The sequence below is a fragment of the Pinus tabuliformis genome, chromosome 4_2 (genome assembly GCF_031772625.1).
Source record: "Pinus tabuliformis cultivar Carrire ecotype Pingquan chromosome 4_2, CPIR1, whole genome shotgun sequence".
Taxonomy (NCBI): domain Eukaryota; kingdom Viridiplantae; phylum Streptophyta; class Pinopsida; order Pinales; family Pinaceae; genus Pinus; species Pinus tabuliformis.
In genome coordinates this window covers 623326125-623352723 of record NC_142304.1, presented here as the reverse complement: position 1 = coordinate 623352723, position 26599 = coordinate 623326125, and the positions used below count along the sequence as shown (strand labels likewise).

Sequence of the window (26599 nt, the reverse complement as noted above, 5' to 3'; positions counted from 1 at the left end):
GTCCACATTTGCATATAATTTTGTGTCTGAGTTCGAGCCTAAATTTGCATGTGATTAGGAATCATTTTTTACATCCAATATGGCATCCTTGGTTTCACCTTTTTTCAGCCCCATTTTGCATCTTGTTTTATGTCTTTTATTACATCTTTTTTTTTTTCCTTTTTTGCACCCAAGTTTGCATCCCAAATTTACACCATTATTTGCATCATCATTTGGCATATTAATTTGTAACGTTTTTTGCTTCTTTTTAACGCTCAACTTTGCATCTTATTTTACATCTAGTTGTTGTCTTTTTTTGCATCTAATTTGGTGCCCATTTATGTGTCCTTGTTTTTGTCCAATTTGATATCCTTTTGTATGCCATGTTTTGTTCCCTTCTTTGTGTCAACTATTGCACAATTTTTCACTTCTAATTTAAAACACTTTGTATGTCAATTGTTTGCATTTTGTATTAATTCCTAGTTTAACATCCAATTTTACTTTCAATTTTGCATCCATGGTTACATCCGCATTTGACTTCTTATATAGAGTATATTTTTCTTTACATATATGACCCCCTTTATAGATTCATAGTGAAATATATGATAGTTTCTAAATATCATTAAAGCAGATATCACAATTCAAAATCATTTGTAAAGAAATTTAAGAGAAATTGACAACATCCATCCAAAAAAATAACAATGTGTCATTAACAATTTTCAAAACATGTATAAAATAGCAACATAATACTAATAAAATCAGTATTATTTTTAATCAAAACAAGTAAAATTCAAATATGATTAACAAATCAAAATATTTCATGAATATCGTTATTCTACGATAAATTAATAACATACATAAATCAAACTCATCGTATGATTACAAAATCAAAATGTCTCATTGATATAGGGTAAATTCACAACACCCATCTAAACATAACAATGTCATTCTACACAATAATTTCTTCATAAAAAACAATGCATGTGCATGCCTAGCTACCACCACCAAGATCATCCTCATGATCATCTTGACCATCCTCATTACTCTGATCCACATCATCACCAACACCGCAACTATCATCATCATCTCCTCCTTCACCACCATCATCCTCATCCTCATCCTCATCATCTCCTGATATATCTTGAACATAATTTGGATCATTGTCTTGGCAATCATTACCTATAGCATTCTGACAAAAAAAATCAATATTACATGTTAGTATTAATTACATAACACAATGCATGTTTTTGTTATACAATGTTAACCATAAAATGAGGTAAGATATAATATCTAATAGTACTAAAAAATAAAATGAAAATATGGTTTAAAAGTATATTGGAAATCCAACTAAGATTACATACCATAGATTCCATCCAAACAACAAATTCAACCCATCTCTTTTTTTGCAGCACCTCCTTTTCCAAATGATTTGGAGGTCTTCCATATTTTAGTTCCTATCAATCAGTAAATAGGGATAAATTAGATAACAATGACTTTCTTCTAGTACAAAATTTATTAAAAAAATATCACATGTTTAATATACTTACAAAGGTTGTTATCAGTGCTTTTAAACCTTTCTGGCCACTACGATGAGTGACTTTTGTCTTGGTTAACCTCGCCTTGGATGCCTTGTCCTTAAACATAAACCAATTCAATTTATTTTCACACAAATACATGTCTAAGATACTTATAAGTATTAATACATTCTAAATAATGTTTAATGAAAAATTCAATACCTGAATGCTCTCATTGCCGACTTTTCTTTGTGCATCCAACTTCTCATATGATTTTACAAGTTCTTTCCATACTTTAAAAGGTATGTCAATAGGTCTTTGTTTCAGTCTTTGATCTTGAGGCATTTTTTTAATTTTTCTTGTTTGGTTGCAATGAAACCTCTTACAATTGAGCGACATTTGCAATTTTATCTTCTTAACCGACCAACCGGTACCAAATTCATTCTCTATGTCTTGTACCACCATCTTTTTTAGGTGAAGTGGAATCTTGAAGAATGTGAGGTGAAGATGATCTCTAAATCGTTGAAGGCAGGAGTCCTTTAGCCTATTTAAGAATTGTTTTCCTGCTTCTGTCCTTCTTATCTCCCCTGAGACAGGGTCATACTCTATCTTGGTACCTAAACTACCAATAGATGATGCATAAGCTGAGGATGAACAAGAATTTGTAGTCCCAGGAGTTGCCATCACACAAGATGTTTCAACACAATGTTCTTCATTATTGGTGTTTGATGTCAATAACACTTTTTTCGATTTTTTCTTGATCCAAGAGAGGATGGGGAACTAATGGATTCTCCTAAAGCTTGTCGATTACCTGGACCTAGTTGATTAGCTTCAGGGGATTTTATCTTAAGAAAATGCATTAGGGATTCAGCATCCAAAGATTGAAGTTTTTTGAGTCCTTCTATCCCAAAAACATCTTCAAGCAAGGACTTCGTTATCGGATTCTTTCCCTATCCAAATTTCAATGATTTACCACAAAGTATAATTATAAAATTATAATTCTAACTTCAAACCTTAAACAAAAAATAAAACATATTATATTATGCAATTATTCTATAAAAACAAAGTAAGCTTACCTTTTCCGATCCACTTGCACCTCCTTTTCCACTTGCCATATCCTCAAAGTAGAAGAGATCGATAGAAAAGGATGTTCTCCCTTAAAAAACAAAGGATTGAAGGTGAATAATCTCAAAATGGCTCTCTAGGGCGGAATTTGCAAACAACTTAGTTAAAAATCCAAGTGACAATTTCTATTTTGACAATTTCTTCCTTTCTTGGAATCAGATTCTCCAGTGCTAAATGATAAAATGGTTCAGCTCTTATGCTATCATGTATATAAAAGGCCTCATGCCATTGTTCCCCCCTTCATGTTTTTTCCTAAAAAAACATTACCCTTTTTACATAATTACAAAATATAAAAAGCAGCGGATTTTTACATACTTACATAATACAAATAGCAGATTTTTAGCAATTAGAAATTAGATTTACCAAATTTCCAAATGTTTTTTATCTAATTACAGAACATAAAAGGTAATTTCCAAATGTTTTTTATCCAATTAGAAATTTCTAATTGGTAAAAATCTGCTACTGTTTGTATTATGTAATTATGTAAAAATCTGCTGCTGTTTATGTTCTGTAATTAGATAAAAAACATTTGGAAATTTGGTAAATCTAATTTCTAATTGCTAAAAATCTGCTGTTTTTATTACATAATACAAACAGCAGCAGTTTTTATCTGCTAAAAATTTGGAAGATGAAGATCTTATTCAATTTCTGTATTTAGTTTCATGTGGCAAGAACAAGATTCTTCTAAAGGAACCTAGCACTGCAACAATATCTACAAGTGATAATTTTGAATTCAATCCTCCCTTTTCGCACAAGTTGAAAAATATTAAGATTCCACTTACAGATATGAATGCAAATGAGAGGAACAGAGTGATCAAAAATGTAAAAGAAGACAAACATTTCTAAAAAGATTCAAGAATAGTTCTCATCATGAAGGCTAGAAAAATCTTACCTCAGCAACAACTATTGAGCGAGTGTGTTGAACAGCTCCAAAGCACATTCAAGCCCGAACTTAAAGCAATAAAATCCAAAATTTAGGACTTGATCTCAAAGGAGTACCTGGAACGTGACAATGAAAACAGTAATTTATTGAGATATATAGCCTAATATTGCTGATTGAGATGCAAGTTGAAAACAAATCTGTAATGCAACTTATGGTTAATTTTGTTTTATTTTAGAGAAATAAAACATATCACAGATTGGATTTTCCATGTGAGCTCGATTGACTAACATAGAAATACTCTATTTTGCGATAGAGGATAGAAATACATAAACTAACCGTGGCAATTCATTGCCAAAATTGTCAACTCCCCCTGATTCAGTCACTAATGGAGACTGCAGAGCATTTTCAAATGGTGTGCCAGTAACAACCTTATCATTATCTTATGTAAGCTCACGATTTGTCAATGGCGTACTACATTTTGGTCCAAATAATGTGTACAAGCAAGGAGATATATCATGGCCCTCAGTATGTCCAAGAGTCTTCAGTGGTGTGTCGAAGGATTCCATCCTCTGTTCCAGTGTAGGTGATGACATATTCTGTGAAACAAATTGTTTACTTATCTCTTGAAAGGAAAAAATGAAAAAATGTCACACATACAGTGCACCAACTGTGTACTATGTTCCTTAAGATGAATCTGATAAAGAAGATGGAAAAATATGAAGTTCATACATAATTTAGCTTACCTTTTCAGAATCCATCGCTGTTGTTTCATTTTCTTTCTGTAGATTCTATAACTTCCATAAACTAAGTTGTCCCACCAACCCAGCACAACTCTCCTTTAATGAACTGTGCATAGCCTCATCACTTCCTATGGATTGCCTTGGCCTGTAAACAGAAATGGTATCTATGGTTTTCTTTGTGCTTCCATTAAGTTTTCAATTCATCGGCCTTCTGGAAGGTGTAGCATAGAATGACTCTGGAAGTTGTCCTTGTAAGTCCAATTGCAAAGTTTGCAATCTATTGCTCAAAGTCGGTATTCTGTCTACAATTTGGTTCTTTTTGAATCCCCTTTACTAGGAACATTCATATCAGCCAAAATAGTAGAACCTTCAGCTACTTCTCCAGATTCTACAGGATTTTCTGTAAGGAGATTACTTTCAAAATGCTCTGTCCCTTCCAAAACCATAGCATCCTTCTCCATGACAGACACGTAGTCTCCGAGTAGGACATGCAGTGACGAATATTTAGTCTCTGATGTCACATCATTTTCTATAAGCTCAAGCTTTTTCACTGGGGTATCATATTCTAGTCCCTCAACATGTTCAAGCCTCTTCAATGGCTTATCCAGGGAAAGTTGTTGTTTGCACACACCTTGTCTTCTAGAAGAGATTCATTCATACTTAAATAAGGGGATATATTGTAACTTTTTCTAAGTTTTGAATTTTTGGATCGAATACTAGAGTCCATGCCAAATAAGGTGCTTAAACAGGTTGATTTATTATATCCCAGCGTAACCTCATGGATCCTCAACGGAGTATCCAGTTGGGAAGGTTCCTACTTGCTCACCACAATCTGTATATTTTCTCCAACTTCGAAATTTTGGTTCTCTCCAGCTTCCTGGCCATTGTTTCCCTCAATTTTGGCAGGGTCAATGAATCCCTCATATTTTCTGTTGCTGTCCATATCAAACAATTTTTCTCTAATTGGACCTGCAGCAGTTGTGCCATCAACAATAAAAATGCTTTCCTGGCATGCTCCCTTCATGGATTTGACTAAAGATCAATAGCAGGAGTTACAGGTGGTCCAGGTTCAGGAGTAGATGGGTGGGGTTCATGAAAGCAGTAAAAGGAGCTAAAGAGGGATCTCCTAGTGTCCAAACAAGACTAACTGCTTAAAGATTGGGATCTGTTAATGACAGATTGCTCACCCGGGGTCTCAGGATCAGCATGAAAATATTGAAACCATATTCCACAGAAGTGAGATCTTGAAACCATCCAGCATTCTCTCCCAAGTTCCCAGCATCTGGGAGATGAAGGTTGGTATTTCAAATCCTTCACTTTCATACCTTCGATGAGTGGATTATCCAGAACGAGGTTTCGAGAAAGGCAGGCAAAAAAGAAAATCAAAGTGTTTTTTGTATTCAGTAGCATCTGAAGTTCTGGTCTCCAACAAGCTAATCACTCCCACTAGAAAGCCATAATGAAATTTCCATATGTGATCTGTATGTTTCTACACTCAACATCTGCATTGCACTCCTTATAAACCATCTCCTAAAACCACTGTATCAATGCATACTAAGCTCACCAGAAATCTTTCTAATAATGACCATAGCTCCTGTAGGGATGGTATCGCCATAATGCATGCCACAGCAGTAACACACTAAAGCCTACTAAAAGAGAAAGCTTGGATTGTGGTGTGACTCCCTAGCATATGTGTTATACAATAATCCACCTCTAGCCCTCTAAGTAGCTCTATAATGTATCTTACAAATAGCATGCACTTTCAGAACCTAGTCAAAGAGCCCCCAACTCCAATGGTTTTTCAGACTGGTTATGATTTGAAACCCTGCTTCGTCTGAAACCCCAAGTGTAGAAGATAGTTTTGATTTTGAAATGCTAATAGTATTGACAGTGGATGTCAACAATATCACTGACTGCCAGAACAATCTGCCCATGCATATGCTCTTCCTTGATTATGATATTGAAGATAGGCAAAGGAAATTATACCAATGAGATAGATCTATGCTTCAGAGAATGAAGATCAATGGATACTCCTGGACTTATTATGGAGACTGAAGACACAGCAAAAGTATGACATTCCTTAGAAGTGAAGTTAGATGATCTTTGGTATCATAGAGATTTGTTCCTTTCACTTCTTCATAGGCACCTTACTAGCTAGTGCCAGTGAGAAGTATCAGTGAGTTCTGAGGGAGCAACATATCTTTTCTTACTATGCCAACTATATGCCCTAGACTTGAATCTAAACGGCGAATTGTCAACAATGGTGTCTTGTCACTTAGTTTTGATTTTGAAATGCTAATAGTATAGACAGTGGATGTCAACAATATCACTGACTTCCAAAACAATCTGCCCATGCATATGCTCTTCCTTGATTATGATATTGAAGATAGACAACGGAAATTATACCAATGAGATAGAGAAGCTTTGAATAATCTATTTTAAATTTGAATATTTTAATACAAATATGGTCAAACATTTTATAATTTTCATATGCCATTTTAAAGATTAATAAGATTCAACAAAATTCATGCAGAATATATAAAATCTAAAATAGTATAAAAATCCCAAAAATTAAAATATTTCAACAAAAATATGTATGATTTGCTATTTTAAAAAGCAGATTTTGCTGGATTTCACACTTATAAATCCCTCTAGATTTTCTTATTATAATGATCATGATATTGTGATTATCATTACAGTGATGGTGGTGGATTGATGATTTATATGAACACCATTTTTATTACAAGCATGAGACCAGTGACTTGGCCATTGTGGTAACAAAACATTCGTTGAGGATTCTAGATAAAGGTGACATTGGAGGACAAAAACAAATGGTTCATTAATGTTTCTAAGCGGCATACGCAAAAGGAATTAGTTCATACAGATTCACAATGGGATGCCAGGGTTGATGTTGAGAACACAATTACTGAGAACAGTGATCAATTGTGCAGAGAAAAATGCTATGGGCAATGTTTAGTGGATAATTCTTTCATAGTCCCAACCTCGATCTACAGTGCATGAGCATGTCAATAGAGAATTGATGTCTGACATAAATATAGAGAATTGATGTCTGACATAAATATGGACTCTGAGCTTACACCAATTGATAAGGCCGAACATCCTTTCCCTAATGTCCCAGAAAACAAATCTGAAACCTCTATTATCCAGGAACCTGCTCAGTTGTTTATGGTTCCAGAGAGAAATTCTGAAAAAGACTCCCTATGTGATCCTGTGACAGATAATGATATGTATCTTGATGAAAACTGTAATGGTCAAGTGAATGAACAAGGATCTCTGCCAAGGAAGCAAAATGATAAAATTGTAGAGGAACTACCTGGAACGAAAATAGGATGCAAGGATGGGCAGTTGAAAGCAGTAGAAGAAGTGCCAACAAAGAAAAAGGCTGAAAAGGCTGCAAGGAGCGGAAAATCAACGAAGCCGACTCCATTGGCCGAAGCACAGTCACAGGCCCAACAATCACTTTCCTTTAAAGCAAGTCTGCAAAAGACCAGAAAGGACAAGGTATTAATATTTTCTTTTTAAATTTTCCCACTTTTATTAAGTTTCTCTTTACAAAATCTGGAAGGAGCTGGTTTATTCTAGCTGCATTGTGCTGGATTATGGTCAAAAGTATATATTGTTAACATGATTTTTTGGTGGAGAGATTCTATTCAGGAAGAGGAGGAGAGTAAACGGATTGAAGATCCGAAGACACAGAGACAACGAATTGCAGGAAAGACAGCTACAAGTGCAAATAAACTGGCAACTAACTCCCATCTGCCAAAGCATCAACAACTGAAGCCTGTACCAACAAGTGAATTATCTGTAAGTTATCAGAAAATTCGAACAAGTCCTCTCCTAACTCGTGCACAGTCTCTTCCGAAGCCTCTCAAAAAAGATTCCAATGAAGCAATATATAGATTGAGTTCACATAAAGAGACATCAAACCATTTGAGGGATACTGTTAGTCAGTCGATTTCTTCTCAGTCGGGACTCAAAAGAGAAGATTCCAATACCTCAAGACAGTCAAGGTTAGTTTCTCCAGCTAAACAAACTACAGTTAATGTTAAGAAGAGCAGTAAACAAATTACTTCTAGCAAGACAGAAATCGGAGGTAATGTAAAAGCTAATGATAAATCATCCGTTTCTTCCAAGACTGTTACAAAGGTCTTCCACGAAAAGGCCATGGATTCAAATGGGTCAAATATTTTAAACAAAGAAAATGGCAGCATCTCTAATGTTAAGAAGAGCAGCAACCAGACTCCAGTTTTACGGATGGAGAAACAGGGTGATACACTAAAGGTCAATGCCGTTGTTTCAGAGCCAACTGCAAATGACTGTTGGGTATTTTTGTAGGGGAAAATACCAAAAACCAAATAAACAAACACACAGAGGCAATGCTCTGTTTCTACCCTTCCAGGATCTTTTGTGCAGAAGAAGACTTAAAAAAAATCACAGAGAGACAGAGTATTTCACCACCATTAAAACATTCTATTCATTAAAATCTGATGCAAAAATCTACCACTGTAAAATCCCTTTTATATTCACTGCACAACAACTTACTGCTGTAATAAAAGTTTACATAAGTTTACTGCTGTAAATAAAAATAACACAGGTTTACAAAAATCGCTCCACCATTTCCGTTATGCACTGTTGTGCAAAACCACACATGGTTTTTCTCTACACCAAAAAAAAAATTACATCACCTGGTTCTATCTTTTTACACACTGTTGTGTGTTCAATACATACCACACATGGTTTTAGCTACTCCACCATTCTACGATGGCCAACAACAAAAACCTTATATCCCATGTGCCAAACAAAACAGAGATGCAGAGCACGTTTTTCACTGCTCTCTTTTTTTTACAATAGTCAATGCACGAGCCCTTTTCATTTTTTTTGAAAACAAAACAAAATAAAAAAAACACAATTACTTTTACGTGCCGTAAGTATTTTTAACACCCATGCCTTTCTTTAAATGCACCACCATACCTCCGATACATATAAAAACATTAAAATTTAAATCACCTTACCTATTCTCTACGGTAACAATTAATTCATTAATTATTTTACCGCGGTCAACCAAAAATGAAATTCACTCCACGCAAAGTCATTAATGTATGTTCATATGCAGGTTTGGGCAATCAACGGACGAAAAGGGTGGAGTAGATCGAACGGAGGAGGAGAATATCGGAAGGCCAACAAGTGCTGAACATTAACCCCCGAGATTCTTACGTTGCATTACGTCAGGGCTGAACCACGTGTCATCACCAAAATTTCTCGGGCTCGATCATCGGAAAAGTACCATTGCCTGAAATCAACCCGAGAGCTTTCCGGCTGGTTGGCTTAACGTTTTCTGGCAGCTGCGTTGAAAGCGTACGGCAGCGTTGAAATTAGATTTCAACACTCCCCTTTAATTTCAATAGCTGGGCATTCGGTCATACCCAGACACTTTCTCAAAAATTCAAAGCTCTTCTGATCAAGTGGCTTTGTCAAGATGTCTGCTACCTGTTCTTGAGTCCTGCAATGTTCTAGGACAATTTCTCCATTGTTCACTAATTCTCTGATGTAGTGAAACCTTGTATCAATGTGTTTCGTTCTCTTATGAAACACTGAATTCTTTGACAATGCAATAGCTGAGCTATTGTCACAAAAGATCACTGTCGCTTTTGCCTGCTCTTGGCCTAAGCTTCTCAACATTCTTCTCATCCACACTGCCTGACAAGCTGCTGCTGTCGCTGCCACATATTCAGCCTCTGTTGTAGACAATGCTACAATGGACTGCTTCTTAGAAGCCCATGAAATGGCTCCTGAACCCATATTAAAAACATAACCGGAAGTGCTCTTCCGATCATCTACACTTCCAGCCCAATCGCTATCTGTGTACCCAACCAAATCTGAATGTTCTGAGGCATGATATAAAATTCCAAACATTTTGGTGCCTTTGACATACCTCAAAATTCTCTTTGCTGCCTGCCAATGTGCCTCCTTTGGCCTCTCCATGAACCTGGAAATTAAACTAACAGCATACATTAAATCAGGCCTAGTTGCCGTTAAATACATAAGGCTGCCCACAATACTTTTATACAAGCTAGGATCAAAATCCTTGCTGCTGTCCTCTCTGCTGAGCTTTAATCCCATTACTGTGGGAGTGATGGCTGCCTTGCATTCTTCCATCTTAAATCTGCTCAAAATTTGATTTACATATCTTGCTTGAGATATAAAAATTCCTTTTTCATTTTGATCTACTTCTATGCCTAAGAAGTATCTCAAGAAACCCATATCAGTCATTTCAAATTCATCCTTCATGACTGATTTAAAATTCTTAATGAGCTGATCATCATTACCTGTGAAAATAACATCATCAACATATAAGACAACAATTAAAATCTTACCATCCTTTTCTTTGATGTAGACTGTGGGTTCTCCTTCACATTTGTCAAATTCATTATCCAATAGATATGAATCTATCCTGTTGTACCATGCTCTTGGCGCTTGCTTCAGCCCATAAAGAGCTTTCTTCAATTTGCACACTTTGTGCTCTTCTCCTTTCTTCTCATATCCGAGAGGCTGTTCCACATAAACCTCTTCCATTAACACTCCATTTAGGAATGCTGATTTCACATCCATTTGGTAGACTTTCCATTTGTTTTGAGCTGCTATGGACAGCACTGCTCTCACGGTTTCCATTCTTGCAACCAGTGCGAAAGTCTCCTCATAATCTCTCCCATACTGCTGCTTGTAGCCTTTGACAACCAGCCTTGCTTTATGCCTTTCAATTTTCCCTTCAGCATTGCTCTTGGTCTTGTAGACCCATTTCACACCAATGACTTCTTTGCCTTTTGGTAACTCAACCAAATCCCATGTTTTGTTTCTCTCTATGGCATTCATTTCTTCATCCATAGCTTCTATCCATTTCCTATCTTTAATAGCTTCTTCAAAATGAATAGGATCATCAACATGACAATACAAGGCAAATAAGGAATTCATTCCTTCTTCATAAATTTCATTTAGATTTCTAAACTTCTTACCTCGTTCACTTGGTGTGCAAGTGCTTGAAGATGCACTTGAATTTCCTCCTTGTGGTGTGCTTGGAGAAGCACTCTCATTGATCCTCAATGGTGTCCCTTGCTGTCCTTGTGTTGGTGCTGCTGTTTGGGGATGTACTTCAGCCACTTCCTCTTCATCTTCATCATGAGACAAACAGCTCTTGACATTCACTGTTTTCTCTATGCTTCCATCCCAAGCTTCCTCTTCAATGAATTGAACATCCCTGCTGACAAAGAACTTCTTGGTAGATGGAATGTACAGCCTGTAGGCTTTGGATTCATCACTGTATCCAATGAATAAACATTTCTCCCCTTTGTTGTCCAACTTCCTCCTTAGCTGATCTGGAATGTGTGCATAGGCCACACACCCGAAAACTCTCATGTGGGTGACTCCTTGCTTTCTCCCACTCCATGCCTCTTCCGGCACTTTGTTCATGACTGCTTTTGTAGGACACCTGTTCAAAATATACACTGCACAATTTACAGCTTCAGCCCAATAATCATTTGGAAAATGCTTTGCCTTTAGCATGCTCCTCGCCATATCCATGATGGTCCTGTTCTTCCTTTCAGCAACTCCATTTTGCTGCGGAGTGTACCTTGCTGTAAATTGTTTGTGAATTCCATTTTCTCTACAAAATCTTAGGAATTCCTTGGAGATATACTCACCTCCTTTATCAGTTCTCAATACTTTCATGTGCAGCCCGCTTTGGTTCTCCACAAGTGCTTTGAAATTTTGGAATTTCTCAAAGACTTCACTTTTGTTCTTGAGGAAATATATCCAAGTCTTTCTTGTAAAATCATCAATGAATGTCAAGAAATATAGGCTGCCAGCTAACGATGGAGCTTGCATTGGTCCACACAAATCTGAGTGGATAATCTCTAAGGGTGTCTTTGCCCTTATGCTTTTCCCTGATGGAAAACTTTCTCTGTGTTGTTTTCCCAAAATGCAGCCTTCACATAGGCTGTCCGGTTTCTCTATCAATGGTAATCCCTTTACCATTCCTTTTCTGCTCAATAAGTTTAGACCTCCAAAATTTAGATGCCCGAATCTCAAGTGCCATAACCAGTTCTCATCCTTTGGCACGCTTTGGAAGGCCTCTTGGGTGACTGCTGCCATTTCCTTCTTGTTCTTCAAGTCTGCCCTGATCCGGAGAGGGAACATCCTGTTCCTTGTCATTTTTACTTCAGCAATGCATCTTTTGCTGGGTGGTATGTCCATGATGGTGCACACATCATTTACAAAGTAAACATTGTAACCCTTTTGGATAAGCTGTCCAACACTCAATAGGTTACATCTCATTCCGGGGACATAGTAGACATCTGCTATGGTTTTCCTTTCTCCTTGTTTTGTAAATATTTTTACCTCCCCTTTTCCCATAACAGACACTTTACTATCAGTTCCTAGTGTGACCTCTGATTTCAAATTCTGATTTAAGGCTGAAAAGAGGGCTATATTCCCTGTCATATGGTTGCTGCAACCTGAGTCTAAAAACCATATGTCTTCACTATGTGTTTCAGCCATGTTACAAGCTAACGGGACATTATTTTGACTGCTGTTTTCTCTTGTAACATTTGCATTTTTTCTACTACTCATATCATGCTGTTTCTTTCTACAATCACTTGCATAATGCCCATACTTTTTGCAATAATAGCATTGAACATTAGATTTATCATACCTTTGTCCTTGAGCATGATATTGTCCTCCTTGTTGGCTGCTGCCTTGGCCTTGGTTCTGATTTGGATTGCTGCCTCTTCCTTGTGCATTTGCTGGGCTGTTCCTTCCACCTCTGTTCTGGCTTCTGCCTCTTCCTCTCTTGTTTCCTATGCCTTGACCTCTTCCTCTTCCAAAGGACATTTGGGTCTTGAAGGCTTGCTCAAGAGATGAGTTTTCATTCCTACTCAACCTCTGCTCATGTGTTATCAGTGATGCATGTAGCTCATCAACTGAATAACTTGAGAGATCCTTTGTCTCTGCGATGGTGGTGACTATGGCATCAAACTTTGAGGGTAAGACCCTCAATATTTTCTCCACAATCCTTCTATCTTCAATGGCTTCTCCATGAGTTCTCATTTGTGTGATTACACCAATCACATGAGTGAAGAATGAGTCAATGTTATCTGACTCCTTCATGCACAGATTCTCAAAGTCCTTTCTCAGCAATTGTAGTTTTGCTGTCTTTACTCTCTCCATGCCTTGATAAGCTGTCTTGAGGGTTTGCCATGCTTCATTTGATGTTTTAGCTGCTGCTATCCTTGGAAATATACTCTGGTCTACTGCTAGATACAACAACATACGGGCTTTTGAATCCTTCTTTCTATTGCTCTTTAGCTGATCTCTCTCTCCCTGAGTTAGTGCATTGAACTCATTTTCATCTACTACTTCTTCAAAACCTTCTTCAACTATTTCCCATAAGTCTTGAGAGGCAAACAGGGCTGTCATGGTTATTGCCCAGTAGTCATAGTTTTTCCCATTAAACTGTGGGATCTGGGTGTTAAACAAACCCATACCAGTGCTTGTGCTGGCCATTCCTTGTATTCTGATCTATGCCTCTAAATCCTTGACTGTGTGTTTAAAGCAAATCACTGCTTCTTCAGCAACACAAAAAAAACTTTTTGGAATACCTGAATCTTTTGTTGACTGTCTTCTGTCTGCCTGAGAAGTTTTGCTGCAGCAACAACCTTCTCCCTTCAGCTTCTTGAACACCTTCAAGAGCCTGAGCCTGCTCTGATACCACTGTTGGGTATTTTTGTAGGGGAAAATACCAAAAACCAAATAAACAAACACACAGAGGCAATGCTCTGTTTCTACCCTTCCAGGATCTTTTGTGCAGAAGAAGACTTAAAAAAAATCACAGAGAGACAGAGTATTTCACCACCATTAAAACATTCTATTCATTAAAATCTGATGCAAAAATCTACCACTGTAAAATCCCTTTTATATTCACTGCACAACAACTTACTGCTGTAATAAAAGTTTACATAAGTTTACTGCTGTAAATAAAAATAACACAGGTTTACAAAAATCGCTCCACCATTTCCTTTATGCACTGCTGTGCAAAACCACACATGGTTTTTCTCTACACCAAAAAAAAAAATTACATCACCTGGTTCTATCTTTTTACACACTGCTGTGTGTTCAATACATACCACACATGGTTTTAGCTACTCCACCATTCTACGATGGCCAACAACAAAAACCTTATATCCCATGTGCCAAACAAAACAGAGATGCAGAGCACGTTTTTCACTGCTCTCTTTTTTTTACAATAGTCAATGCACGAGCTCTTTTCATTTTTTTTGAAAACAAAACAAAATAAAAAAAACACAATTACTTTTACGTGCCGTAAGTATTTTTAACACCCATGCCTTTCTTTAAATGCACCACCATACCTCCGATACATATAAAAACATTAAAATTTAAATCACCTTACCTATTCTCTACGGTAACAATTAATTCATTAATTATTTTACCGCGGTCAACCAAAAATGAAATTCACTCCACGCAAAGTCATTAATGTATGTTCATATGCAGGTTTGGGCAATCAACGGACGAAAAGGGTGGAGTAGATCGAACGGAGGAGGAGAATATCGGAAGGCCAACAAGTGCTGAACATTAACCCCCGAGATTCTTACGTTGCGTTACGTCAGGGCTGAACCACGTGTCATCACCAAAATTTCTCGGGCTCGATCATCGGAAAAGTACCATTGCCTGAAATCAACCCGAGAGCTTTCCGGCTGGTTGGCTTAACATTTTCTGGCAGCTGCGTTGAAAGCGTACGGCAGTGTTGAAATTAGATTTCAACAATGACTTGGATAACCCGAATTCAAAGAAAAACCAGTCACTCGCTGCAAACAAGATCGCTTTACCTGTAAGAAAATTAAATGGTGGGTCCTTAAAAGTTCCCTTAGATTTGAAAGGCAGACAGAAAAATCACCCAGGTAGTTCAGCCATGCAGGCCCTTTGCAATGATGAAGAAAGTAACCTGGATAATAGTGTGGTAAATGGCAAGTCTAAGGAACATACAGATGTATGTGTTACAGATAAGCATATTAATGAATCCAAATCACAAAATGGGGAAATAATCAGCCATTGAAAGCAGACTATTGGAAGACAATAGAAGATAAAGAACAGGTAGAAGGATCTAATCTGGATTATAGTTCTGGAAAGAGAGGAAAGGGTTCAATCTATTCGGGGGATTTAGCTACTCGAGATTCAACCAATTCATTATCTATCTTGAAGTTGGACCGTGTTCAGCAGTCTAGAGATTATCATGGCGCAACAGTGGATGGTTTAGTAGATGAAAGACCTGAGAATGTTGAGGTCACAGAAGCTGCCTCAACTCCTCTAATTGAAGTGGCTATGTCAGACTCTCCGAATTCTAGGCAGCTTGATGTACAGCCAGATCGCAAGAACAACTTTCAATCTTCATCTTTTAAACTCCAGAGATCTGATCTTGAGGAACCTTCTGAAGCAACGGTTGTGCATGCCTCATCTCTTGATGATCCAGATTCAAACAATTTTGAGTTCAGATTAATACCTGAAAACGATGTCCCCTCTGAAGAAATATGTACTCCAAAGTTACATAATTTTGAGTTTGGCAAACCTCTTACCATTGTCTCCAATTCTCCAAATGCAAGGCCACAGTTACAGAGAGTAGCTCAGGTCCCACCATTGGTCTCCCCTGTAACTGACAATAAAAAGTTGGATTCAGCACATTCCCGTAGAAAGTGGGGCAATTCAGAAAACACTGCCAAAGGATTCAGAAGACTTCTGATGTTTGGCCGAAAATCCCGAAATTCTCATGCTGAAAAAGATGTGGATGGCTCAAGAGAAGGACGGGTCCACGTTTGAGAAGATTGAGTCGATACCAAGAGAAGGAAATGAAATTGGCAAACAAGGTAATAACTGTGACTCTAACCTTTAGTGTTTTCAGAATTAAATTAGTTGGATGTCTTTTTATGCCATTGACCTACTGCTATTTTCTGAAATTTTGTTAACTCTCTTCCAAAATTGATTAACTTATATCCTACAGCTTTTAGATTGGACGAATCTAATCTGACATATGTGATTGCATTGTTCTACTCAGATCAATTATAGAAAATACAGATAAAGACAAAGCTGTCAAATGCGATAAGATTCATTAACCAGTGAAACTCATTAATCCAAACCTAGAATCAGATTTACTCTTGAAACCATTACCAATTAAAAGACAAAGATGACACTTAGCTTAATAGATCCGATGTGTATATTATTCACATAGAAACTAGAAGGTAGAGGAACTGGAGAACATAGAAAGACACAGATACACCAAAGGATGCAATCAAATGGTTGAGAATGAACTGCAGACTGTAAAGATGCTTTTCTTGCTGCAGTATCAAAGCAAGTGTTACCACTCCAAATTAATCAAAATCCATCAGCTCTCAAGGAATATGATTCCCAGATCCTAATGGGCTAGGAAATTTCATAACAGAAAACTGTGGACCACAAATCCAGGATACTGAATTCAGGCTAGTCCCATCATTTTGTAGTTCAACAAGATTTAACAAGCCAAACATCCATTGGAAATTTTCACTAACAGCACTTTCCACCCTCCATTTTTGCAGTGCACAGTAGTAGAGGTTATATTTGTGATGATGGTTACATGGATCTACTGGTTTTGTCCCTAAAAAAGTTTTGAAAATAAAAGTAGCACCATTGTTGTTGAGTGAATTGGGCTTTAGAATAGCTGCTCAGTCTATATAGTTCTAGATATAGATCTTTCTAATTACTAAATATTATGTTGCTGTTGTTGTTGTTCAGCATGGCAGCTTCTCATCAATTGTCTTCACATCTGTCTGGAACAAAGTCAGAGATGTAAAAGTATCATCATGACGATGGCTTTCTGTTATATTGGTCCTTCCATGAATAGGAAGCCACTATGAGTTTCAATTATTTATTTGTTATAAAGTAAATTATTCCCGTTTGTACACGGTCCAAAGGATTTATTTAGAACCCGTGTGTATTGTGTATATGGAGAGTGTTTTTATTTATTTGTGGTGGAACTGTTTTTCCACCAAAAGAAGGTTTTTGCTATGATTGTTTATTAGATCTTTTACGTTGAAAATCATATGAGATCACTCTATGTTATATTCTTAGCCGATTTGCCTGTTAGTTCTTTCTTACTGCGCTTTGTTGTATTATGAGGTAATATGTCACAGAGAAGCAATGTAGATTGATGCCATTCATTCAAAGTTCAAACTGACTTTGTTGTATAGGAATGTGCCAGTCGACCTATGTGTTAATGTTATACATAATGCAGAGGAACAAAGTCTTATACATCGTGAGCCATATGAACTGTGTAGAGCCAAGAGCCATCGGTAATAGAATTGGCAGTAACAACATACCAAGCAGCTCGGCTACTGCTGTTCAATGAAGCTACGAAAATGAGCTGTGTAGAAATTAAATCTCAACTAAATTTGGAAGATGAAGATCTTATTCAACTTCTGTATTTAGTTTCATGTGGCAAGATTGAGATTCTTCTAAAGGAACCTAGCACTGCAACAATATCTACAAGTGATAATTTTGAATTCAATCCTCCCTTTTCGCACAAGTTGAAAAATATTAAGATTCCACTTACAGATATGAATGCAAATGAGAGGAATAGAGTGATTGAAAATGTAAAAGAAGACAGACATTTCTGAATAGATTCAACAATAGTTCTCATCATGAAGGCTAGAAAAATCTTACCTCAGCAACAACTATTGAGTGAGTGTGTTGAACAGTTCCAAAGCACATTCAAGCCCGAACTTAAAGCAATAAAATCCAGAATTCAGGACTTGATCTCAAAGGACTACCTGGAATGTGACAATGAAAACAGTAATTTATTGAGATATATAGCCTAATATCGCTGATTGAGATGCAAGTCGAAAACAAATCTGTAATGCAACATATGGTTAATTTTGTTTTATTTTAGAGAAATAAAACATATCACAGATTGGATTTTCCATGTGAGTTCGACTGACTAACATAGAAATACTCTGTTTTGCAATAGAGGATGAAGAAGTTTTCCAGGTCAGCTAATCAGTCACCCAGTTCTACCTTAAAGAGGAGGGACTTAGATAATGCACGGTTTTTGTGCCACAACTCATCAGAGGAGAGAACACTGCTCGACTCATGCTACTGTTCCTTAAATTTTGTTTTATGTTTCAGACAGGGAGTTCCATCCCTTCGTCTACAAGGAAATAACATAAAGTGGCGATGGATCGATATAGAAGTTAAAATTATTTGGATCTAAAGGAGTGGTGGTTTTATCCACTACTCCAGCTAGTGCCTAAAAAATATAAAATTTGGGTTTGGTGGTTGTGAATTCCATTGTCACTGAAGGTAGGTATAGCCTAATTTTGGTGTCCACCAGAAACCTATCAATTACTTTGGCTATACCCTCTTTACCCTTCCTTTCATTACACCAATCTTACAAATAGCATGCACTTTCAGAACCTAGTCAAAGAGCCCCCAACTCCAATGGTTTTTCAGACTGGTTATGATTTGAAACCCTGCTTCGTCTGAAACCCCAAGTGTAGAAGATAGTTTTGATTTTGAAATGCTAATAGTATTGACAGTGGATGTCAACAATATCACTGACTGCCAGAACAATCTGCCCATGCATATGCTCTTCCTTGATTATGATATTGAAGATAGGCAAAGGAAATTATACCAATGAGATAGATCAATGCTTCAGAGAATGAAGATCGGTGGATACTCCTGGACTTATTATGGAGATTGAAGACACAACAAAAGTCTGACATTCCTTAGAAGTGAAGTCAGATGATCTTTGGTATCATAGAGATTTGTTCCTTTCACTTCTTGATAGTCACCTTACTAGCTAGTGCCAGTGAGAAGTATCAATGAGTTCTGAGGGAGCAACATATCTTTTCTTACTATGCCAACTATATGCCGTAGACTTGAATCTAAACAGCGAATTGTCAACAATGGTGTCTTGTAACTTAAAAAAAAAACTCAACAGTGCCTTGTGGATCTTAAATTCAACAAGTTTATTTATGCTGGTCTCTGTAAGATTACAGTCTTCATTAGGGGTTCTTTCCATGGTCATATAAGATGATGCCATTTGATGCTATTGGTTAGATTACATATAAACATCGAATTCTCAAAAATGGTGTCATGTCACTTAAAAATTACTCAACGATGCCTTATGGATCTTAAACTCAACATGTTTATTTATGCTGGTCTCTGTAAGATTACAGTATTCATTAGGAGTTATTTCCATGGTCATATAAGATGATGCCATTTTGACGCTATTGGTTAGATTACATATATATGGAGTATCGATTCCATATTAACTATGCATCAATGCCAAAATATGTCGCAGAGAAGCAATGCAGATTGATGCCATTCAGTCAAACTGACTTTGTTGTAGAGGAACGTGTCAGTCGACCTGTGTGTTAATGTTATACATAATGCAGAGGAACAAAGTCTTATACATCGTGAGCCATATGAACTGTGTAGAGCCAAGAGCCATCGGTAATAGATTTGGCAGTAACAACATACCAAGCAGCTCTGCTATTGCTGTTCAATGAAGCTACGAAGCTGAGCTGTGTAGAAATTAAATCTCAACTAAATTTGGAAGATGAAGATCTTATTTGACTTCTGTATTTAGTTTCATGTGGCAAGAACAAGATTCTTCTAAAGGAGGAACAAAGTCTTATACATCAACCTTGTGTTAGTCAACCTGTGTGTTAATTTTATACATAATGCAGAGGAACAAAGTCTTATACATCGTGAGCCATATGAACTGTGTAGAGCCAAAGACACATCTATATATATACAGAGGATAGTGAGACACATATGTGCAGTGAAGCCTACTATGTCGCAAAGGAACAATGTCTCTATGTCAATGTGATCATTGATGAATGGATGAACAGTGTACAATGTAGTATACAAGAGATGGGAGACTGTAACTGAGAGCAATAACAAGGTCCCTTAAGAACAATAAAGATTTAGAGCGAGAGACTTCCTGTGGCGAGAGTCATGTAAAAAAACCTACAAACTTTGTAACCAGTCATTACATCAGAGGGAACAACACATCAGTACTATCATTACTGAGACAATCCATCTTTTATCTGGAACAAAATCATACATATCTTGATGAGAGAACACATTCTTGCAGTCTACAAAATCGATTGAAATGTCTGCTTCTGTTTCAAGAATAGAATCAGTTATACCTGAACAAGGGAACATATCCCACTGCCTCCCTGACCCGTGCACTTTCCTTCTCTCCTACCACCAATAGCTTCAATAACTTCAATCTAACGATGATCTGGTATTGCTGGCCCTTTTTCGTTCCCATCGCGTCCTTTTCTGTTTTTGGTAATCCTCCCAAGTCCCCTCCTTCCACCTTTTTTCCTATTCCAAATCAGGTTTTTCCCAGAGCGAATGTTCTATGGTCAGCGTATTGAAGATGGAGGAGATCCATAGGTTCCAGCGCTGGCCCTTTTTCGTTCCCACCACGTTTTTTCTGGTTATCCTCCCAATTCCCCTCCTTCCGCCTTTTTTCCTATTCGAAATCGAGGTTTTTTGGAGCGAATCGGAGTTTCCTGCCGCGAATGATCTATGAAGTTTTCTGGAGCGAATCGGGGTTTTTGTGTGCGAATGATCTATGATCAGCACATCAAACATGGGAGTGAGATCCATAAGTTCCAGCACTGGATTTTTTTTCATTCCCACCGCCTCTTTTTCGGGTTATCCTCCCAATTCCCCTCCTTCCACTTTCTTTCCTATTCGAAATCGGGGTTTTCTGGAGTGAACGGTCTAGTCAGCCCATTGAACATGGAAATGAGGGGCTCGGGGTTTTCTGGAGTGAACGGTCTGGTCAGGCCATTGAACATGGAAATGAGGGGCGGATCGGGGTTTTCTGGAGTGAACGGTCTGGTCAGCCCATTGAACATGGAAATGAGGGCCATAGGTTCCAGTGTAGTTAGGGCAAGCCAAAAAACAAAAGTCATTGTTATTGCCATCTATTGAAATTACAATAATATGTGATAAATACATAAATATATATATATATATATATATATATATATATATATATATATATATATATATTCATCATCTCTAATTTTTTTTTTTAAAGAACTATTAACTTAACAACTAATTTTATAATTCTTTTTATATTTATATATATACATATAATATATTTATATATATATATATATACATATAATATATAGATATATATATATATATATATATATATATATATATATATATATATATAATTAGTTAGTTATACTTCTATAACTAGTTAATTATACGTTTTTTCTAATATTTATATTTTCTATGTATTTATTAAATAGTTAATACTTTTAGCTATCTATTAACTCAACAACCAATTAAATTAAAATTACTTTATACATATAATTTATATATTTATTTAAAGGTAAGGTCCCTTATTAAAACTAACTTCCATTTAATTTATTAAATAATTATTTTTTTTTTATCTTGGTCCCAAGTCAAATTTAACTGTTGATCTAGTTAGCTGTTGGAGGCTCTGCTCAAACTATTTAACATGCAAAGTTGGATCTGATTCTTCAACTTGTCCTGACGATGAACCACACTGGTTGGTTCGAAACGCCTAAACAAATGATATATCTTGTGATTTACGCTGGAAAAATTTCTCGTAAACTACACATTAAGAAAGTTTGTGCACTCCTATATGGATAAACATGCTTATTATCTTTCATGAGTTTCATCAAATATTTAACATATTATTCATCAACTTTATTTAGATATTCATCATCTCCAATTAACAAATATACATTAGGCAAGTTCATGCACTCTTATATCGATAACATGCTTATTATTTTTCATGAGTTTCATTAAATATTTAACATATTATTCATCAACTTTGGATTTGGCGAGGATGAATTCTAGTATATTACCAAGTGTGTTTTTTTCAATTGTAGTTCTTACTTTCATGATTAATTTGGTTGTAATTTTTACTTCCACGATTAATTTAGTCTAAGTTCTCTAGGTAGTCATTAATGATCTATTCAGTGCTATGTGGGGGTTTTACTTTTCAACAAATATGAAGTATCTATGTTACATTGGGACCTAGTGACCTTGTTGAAAAACCCTAGCAAACATCTTTGAAACCATTTACTAGCACTAGTTGAACTTGAGATATCTCAAAAACTAAAAGGAACAAATAAGGGTTGCTTTGCCAATCCACTCATAACCTAATCCACTTTGGTGATGAAGGGAAACCAACTATAAGATATCAAACACCTTCCCTCATGCACAGTGCATAGAGGCTCTACCCCTGTAAAGGTTTGAACATGTGTTGTTTACATTGTAGTGCCCATAGTTGTACCATTTATACTTTACTCCTGTCTCTTTGGGAGGAATAGATCACTTAGGCATCATTTTAGGATTTATTTATTTATGCAATAATTCTTTTAGTCATTATTGACTTAGGTTGGAAATGCCATAGTGTTTTTTTTCCAATAAGAAAAAAATATTATTTGTGTATTAATATTAATGCAAAGGTGTAATTTAGATCATCTAACATATATTAAATATGCTTCACATGTATGACATGGTAGTATAATATGTTCAACATCTAATGTTCGCTAAATATTGAAATCTCCATAGGATTCAAACAATGCTATGTTCCTAATGTACATTCAAACTAGATAGGCAACTTGATATCCATGTTAAAAACTAGTATATATCCAAAATTCAATAGATATGACCCTAATAATCAGAAGTGTAGATCTGCAAGAAAAGTTAAGACTTCAACTCGGGTTCAATCATTATCATAAGAGTGTCACAACAATGGTGGAGAATTTCATAATTGAAAATGAAAATAGCTAACATGAAAAATAGAATGGTTGAAACAATGGAATAAGAAATAAGACTATAACAATTCCATAGATGACTTTAATAAATTTGCAACCCAATTTGACTTAAATTTGCTTAACAGTGAAAAACCATTTGTTAATACTTCAGGTTTTACAAAATTCCTATAAACAACTATATCTACTTGGTAATCTAAAAAATATCAACAAATTCACAATCTCATATATTAGTCAGAAGAGGCCATCGTCAAAGTGAATCAAATACCAAGAATGATCTATGTCTGCTAAAACCTATAATCACATTGTTTCCCTAATAGCAACTAAAAACTTCTATACCTAGTTGTTGAACTTTTGCAACCAATTATAAACCTTCAACAAGAAGTAGTTTTCTAACGAGAATTATTGCCATATCTTCCTTGGTTTTACGAGGAAAAAGAAATAAAATTTCATTTGTTATCAAAGGTAAACCAAATTCATTATTTGCATACTTCCAAACCTAGGGTTTCGTATCCAAAGTAGATCCTAACCACATCAATGAAACAAACTTTGTTTTTATGTATCATCCAAACATTATGTACAATTACAGACTCACCTCTAATCCATTGTTTATAAAAGTGTTGAATATTTTCATACATGATATACTGAACAGTTGGACAATGAAAATAGTTGTCATCGCTATTCTTCCATTTATATGCTTTTTGCAACTTATTTGAAAGAGCAATTTTGTCCCAACAATTAGACTTGTAGCATAAAGAACATGGTTAACACATATGATTAGACCAAAAACTAGTTACTACCAAAATTCAACCAAAAAAAATATTACTGCATAAAAATAGAATTAAAAACAAAAAATATAAAAACAAAATTTTCCCAAATTAAAAATAAATAAATGATAAACTTTTTTTTACCAAAATTTAGTGATTTTTTTGGTGCTAATACTAACATCACCATTACAACAAGATATTTTTCTAGTGCTAATATTGCCATTACAACAAGATATAAGAGGGATATAATGCAAAAAGTTTAATAATAATATGTATGTAGAAGATGGTCTTCAGACTGGTGAATTCATGATAATCAATGAGACTACAGTCAAAATAATTGGATGTTATTTACTTTTTTACATAGATTGTCAAAATAATTGCATAAATCGGTTTTTTTTAACCAAAATTTAACAAAAACTTTGCTAGTGCTAACATTAGAACCACCATTACAACAAGATATCTTTCTAGTGTTGACAACACCATTATAGTAAGATACCTCAAGAGAGACAGAAAATCTAAAAAGTATGATAGTAATACGTATCCAGAAGATGGTATTGAAACTAGTAATTGTTCACGAATCCATAAGATTGTAAGGTCATTCTCATTATCATAATCATTGTCATCATCATCACATCCTTGTCATTGTTATTGCCATCGTTACATTATCATCATAATCACCATTCATGCCATCATCATCATCATTATGGACATTGTTTGCAATTGTTCATAATTGTAGATGTTGTAAGAAATATCATCAACCCAAAAAATGTGATCAGTGCTAGAAAAGGGTTGTTTAGGACACATTGATATACGTAAGAGAAATAACAACTCTATTTTTGAGAGATGATCGATGATGATGATCATCACCACCATTATCATCGTCATTGTCATTTTTATCATCCCCATCATCATCATTAATGTAATTTCTATCGACATTGTTGTAATCATCATCATCATTCATTCCATTATAGTTTTTGATGATGACCTAGATGAAAATGATGATGATGACACCAAAGATAATGCTTATGATTATGACAATGACAACATCTACAATTGGGAAGATTCGCCAACGTCATTAACATCGTCATCATCATAATCATTGCCATCATCATCATTGTCATTGTAACCACTATCGTCTTTATCATCATAATCACAATTCATGTCATTGCCATCATCTTCATTTTCATCATTGTCAATATTATTGACATTGTCATCAATTGTTCATAATTGTCAATGCCATAAGGAATATCATCAATTCAGAAAATATGATGAGTGTTGGAAAAGGGATGCAAAAGCGAACATAGAAATGGGGGCAACAATAGAAGTAAACTTGGATGAAAAGTGGATACAACATAAGTAGATGCACAACAACATGAAAAACCTGACACAAAAGTGGATGCAAAAGTAGATGCAGTTGTCAATGCAAACTTGGATGCAAACATGAAGGCAAAAGTGGAAGCAAACATGGGTCCAATGGTAGGTGTAAAACTTGGCACAAATTGTGGTGAAACAAATGTGGATGCAACAACGGACACAAAAGCAGATGCAAAAATGGATGAAACAAAAGTGGATGCAATAGGGGATGCAAACGTGGAAGCAAATGTGGTTGCAATGGTAGGCGCAAGATATGGTGCAACAAAAGTGGATGTAACAATAGACAAAAAATATGCAAAATAAGATGCAAAAATGGATGTAAAAGTGGAAGCAAACATTGATGCAACAGGCAAAACAAAATTGGATGCAAAAAATGGATACAATGTAAGTAGATGCAAAAGTAGATACAAAACGAGATGCAAAACCCAATGCATAAACCTAACACAAAAGTGGATGCAAAAGAGGATGTGAACATGGATGCAAAATTGGAAGCAAACGTGGATACAACAGTGAGTGCAAAACATGGTGCAAATTGTGGCATAACAAAAGTGGATGTAATGATAGATGCAAAAAAAGAATCAAAGTATGATGCAAATGAAGATGTAAAAAGGGATGCAAAAAGTGAAATTTAAAATGGGTGCAACAGTGGATGCAAAATTGTGTGCAAAAGTGGATGCAATAGAAGTCGATGCAAAAGTAGATGCAAAATGAGACACAAAACCCGATGCAAATCCTGGTCCAAAATTGGATACAAAAAGGGATGCAAAAATAGATGTATTAGTTGATGAAAACCTAGACGCAAATGAGGATGCACACATGGATGCAAAATTATAATCAAAAGTGGGTGCAAAAGGAGGTGCCAAACTAGGCGCTAATTGTGGCACAAAAATATTAGATGCAATAGTGGGTACAATAATAGATGCAAAAGAGGATGTAAATATGGATGCCAAACAAGATGGAAAAGTGGATGCAACAAAAGTAGATGCAAAATTATATGCAAAACTAGACACAAAACTCGATGTAAAACTTGGCGCAAAAGGGATGCACAAATGGATGAAAAAATGGATGCAAAAAATGATTTAAAAAAGGATGCAAAAGTCGATGCAAAAGTTGATGCAAGTGTAGGTGCAAAAAGTGGATGCAAATGAGGATGCAAAAGTATGTCAAACAAAATTAGGTGCCAAACTTGATGCAAAACCTGGAACAAAACCTGGTGTAAAGGATGACACAAAACTTGGCATAAAATTTGGTGCAAAACGTGGTGCAAAACCTATTGCAATACCTGGTGCTAAACTTGGTGTAAGATTTGGTGCAAAAC

At 35.9% G+C, this 26599-nt stretch overlaps 1 long non-coding RNA gene and 1 pseudogene across 2 annotated transcripts; one reads left to right on the top strand and one right to left on the bottom strand.

Moving 5' to 3' along the window:
* Positions 1–2437: 2437 nt before the first annotated feature.
* Positions 2438–18124, bottom strand: LOC149170882 (uncharacterized). The gene is made up of 3 exons (XR_016259005.1): positions 18018–18124; positions 3511–3617; positions 2438–2649 (listed from the first exon to the last, which is right to left on the bottom strand). It is a non-coding gene; the product is annotated as an uncharacterized LOC149170882 (long non-coding RNA).
* On the top strand, positions 7293–17430 carry LOC149170883 (uncharacterized; annotated as a pseudogene). Its single transcript, XR_016259004.1, has 4 exons — positions 7293–7763; positions 7917–8580; positions 15086–16189; positions 17091–17430. The product of XR_016259004.1 is annotated as an uncharacterized LOC149170883 (transcript).
* Positions 18125–26599: the final 8475 nt, after the last annotated feature.